The following is a 3,586-nucleotide window of genomic DNA, read 5'->3' on the forward strand; positions in this document are numbered from 1 at the left end:
AGAGAAAGACAAATATCATATGATTTCATTCATAGGTAGAATTTACAAAGCAAAGCCAAAAAGGGAAAGGGGGGGGCGCTGAGAAAGAGAGGCCAACCAAAACTCTTAACTGTAGAGAACAAACTGATGGTAACCAGAGGGTGTGTGGGTCAGGGGACGGGTTAAACAGATTATTGGGATTCTGGAGTGCACTTGTGATGGGCAGTTATGGAAGTGTTGAATCACTGTATTGTACACCTGAAACTAAGATCACACTGTATATTAACTACACTGGAATTTTAATAAACATTTTTAAAAGGTTGGGGGAAAATAATAAAAATTGTAAAATTATAAGACAAAAAAGATTGCAGAGAAATGCATTTCATACTGAAGGAATTGTACATATGCAAGTTCACCTTCCCCCTAATAAAAGAGAACTTGGTTCTTTGGAGGAACCACAAGAGTGACCAGTGTAACTGGACAGTCATGTAGGGAGGAGAGGCAGGGACCACACCAGAGAAGGATCTCTGACAATTGGTCATTGCAACAGTCCTGGTGGAAGCGGCAGTTGCTGGGTCTAGTGGTGACACTAGACACTAGAAGACACCAAAGGATGCAATGTACGTCCTACATGTTTTATAATTAGAACTGACAGCATCCATTGAAGGTTTAGACTTGGATCAGGAGAAAGAGGTGGTGGACCAGATGACACCAGCTTTACAGCCTTGGTACCATCACCATGGAGACCTGGTAGATTATGAGGAGATATCAACTGTTTACTATTTACCAGATATAAGTCCTTAAGATACAGTTGTCCCCCCTTATCCCTGGGGGGTATATTCCAAGACCCCCAAATGGATGCTTGAAACCAGATAGTAACCTGTATATCCTATAGTTTTTCCTATACATACATGTCCATGATAAAGTTTAACTTATACATGAGGCACAGTAAGAGGCTGACAATGTTAATACTAGAATATAGCAATATACTGTATTAGAAGCTATGTGAATGTGAGCTCGGTCTCAGGATAGCTTACTATTCTGTACTCATGCTTCTTGTGATGATATGAGATGATGAAATGCTCACAAAAGGAGATGGACTAAGGTGAATGCTGTAGGCATTGTGATGTAGCAGTAGATTACACTGACCTTCTAGGGCTATGTGCGGAGGAGGACAATCTATTTCAGGACGCAGTTGATCATGAGTAACTGAGACCATGGGTAAAGCGACACCATGTAGCAGAGGGAGCTTCTGTATATTACGCAATATTTAAGAATATATGAATAGCCCAGTGTTACCCATGAGGTAAGTAAACTTCAGGCGGAGTCCAACATTATGAAAAGATGAACATTTACATACTCTACCTGTGTGACTTCTAACACTCTTGTCCTTAATTGTGATGCTACCCAACAGAAACCTGGAGCTTATACGGGACAACGGTGCTTACATTTCCCCCCACTTTTAGGAAACTAAAAACCCCTAAACCCACTGATGTGTAACATAAGGAACACAGAAGGGCCAGAGAAAATGAGACTTTGCTTTCCTACTTAGGATTCTCTGGACCCAAAGACAAAAGGCAAGTAGTTGAAGGAAGACCGAACCCTGCTCTCTGGGGTTCCAAGCTTCTTACTCAGATGCCTCGCACTGAGAAAGAGAACGAGGAGCGCCACGTCAGACTGGGGGTCAGGAAACGGAGCCAGCAGACTGAAGCAGACCCTCGCTGGACCCATCTCAGACACGCCTGCCTGGCAGTCGGGATTCACCCAGGTGGGTCTTCACACGGCATGCCCCCTGTGATACCACCGTGTCCCACTGTGAAGTAATGCATTAGGAGTGTCAGAAATGTAAGTCTCCGTGTTTCATGTGTGCCCTGGTGGCTTTTAGCAATAGGCTCTGATTGTATATTTTAAGGGAACACAAAACCTGTTGCTGTCCTAGGTGACGTCCTACCGTCCGAGTCCCCCACCAGGCCTCAGACACTTCCAGGCCTGCTTACACAGGGAGTCTAACACGTGAACCACTGACATAACGTATTAGGATCACCCCCTAGCGTCCAAACGAAAGCATGTTACTAAACAGTATCTGCGATGACACAGCACAATACAGGGATGCAATTACGTGGTCTCCAAATGGGACTCGAAGTTCGGATTCTTAAGATCCTGATTATTTTCACCCACAAGAAAAGCAACACAACAAGCTTTGGGTGAAACTGTGGAATATTTAAAGCACCAATTTAAGATTGTTTACACCTAATGAGAAAACTGTTCAGTACACGGTGCATGTTAATGTGCAAGACTATTGCAAATCCTTCACGACTACTTCCAGAGCTGTGAATACACTTGGCAAAGAGCACACAGGAACTTAAGTACTGACGGGGGAAGCAGGGGCACTCAGTTAAGTTTATTCCTTTAAGTCATATAAATAAACTCTGAAATTAATACTGGCACCTCAGCTATTAAAAGTGTGGGGTAGAAAGAAACAGTGTGTTCATAATAGCTTTAGAACTGTGACAAAATGGACTTCAGACCAAACCAATGCCTGAGCCCTTGCCAATTCATCAGAGAAGCAAAGCTTGGAAACCACAGAGGATCACAAAACAGAAATATGTTAGCATTTGTATTTGGTTCGTTAGGAGGTTGATTAAGCAACTCTGCGGTTGTTTCTTCTGGGTACCTTAAAACACAGGGAATGAGATTTTAACATGAATGCCTTCGACTTGAAATAAGGTCCCCAAGTTCAGATGCTGACTCTGCACCAGTCTCGCGCTATGACCCTGGAGAAATAACCTAATGCTCACTTACCAGGTCTGTAGAAGGCAGTTTTAAGTGCATTTAAAATCCTGAGATATTAAAGCCAGAAAGGGACCCTAGAGATCATCCAATCGCCATTTTTTATAGTGTGGCCAAGTGAAGAAAGCCCGAAGGGTTAAGATACCGCTTAAATCAGGATTTTTTTTTCTAATTCTTACTTTTTCAACTCACCAGCAAGGATTTAAGGGCAATGAAAGAGGTTAGGAGAGAAGGAAAATATATATGATTAATGCTATCATTTATTGACTTCCCTTAGACACAATAGTGATACTTCATATGCATTAACTACATCTCACTGTATCCATTTTATATTTTCCAGCATAAAAGAAAAGGAAACTGAAGATAACTCAAGTAACTGAAGTTCATAGGGCAAGTTGGTAACAGGAAGCTCACATTCTTCTGTCTTTACTTGATCACCTGTGCTAATTAAAAAGGCTCTCTGCTGCTTCCTCAGAACGGGGTTCAAAACCCAATGCTTGCATGTCAATTACATGACTTAATTTAATTTGTTGGTAGTTTAGACATTTTTATGTCTAACTTTTATGAAATATCTTGATTTATAATTTTATCTCCCTGCAATGCTTTTCGAAGTTTTAGAATGAGAGTGTCTCTAGTTTCCAAAATTAAGTTCAGGGGTTGGAGATTATCATTACCTATTTTTTGAAGACTGTGTGCATCTTCCCCCATTTCATGTTTGCTACAATGTTCCTGTGGAGGTACCTGCAAAAGTGTTTCCCTATGATTTTGATCATGGATTCAACTGATTTAACAGATATATGCCTATTCAGCTTCTCTA

General features: G+C 41.4%; 1 long non-coding RNA gene across 2 annotated transcripts; it reads left to right on the forward strand.

Annotated features, from left to right (window-relative positions):
• Window positions 1-1,179: 1,179 nt before the first annotated feature.
• On the forward strand, window positions 1,180-3,243 carry LOC115289526. 2 transcript variants are annotated; one of them, XR_003907863.1, is made up of 3 exons: window positions 1,180-1,285; window positions 1,532-1,824; window positions 3,110-3,243. It is a non-coding gene; the product is annotated as an uncharacterized LOC115289526 (long non-coding RNA). The 2 variants fall into 2 exon arrangements; XR_003907777.1 differs by having other exon boundaries at window positions 1,532-1,747.
• The last annotated feature ends 343 nt before the right edge of the window (window positions 3,244-3,586 follow it).

The sequence above is a fragment of the Suricata suricatta genome, chromosome 1 (assembly GCF_006229205.1).
Source record: "Suricata suricatta isolate VVHF042 chromosome 1, meerkat_22Aug2017_6uvM2_HiC, whole genome shotgun sequence".
Taxonomy (NCBI): domain Eukaryota; kingdom Metazoa; phylum Chordata; class Mammalia; order Carnivora; family Herpestidae; genus Suricata; species Suricata suricatta.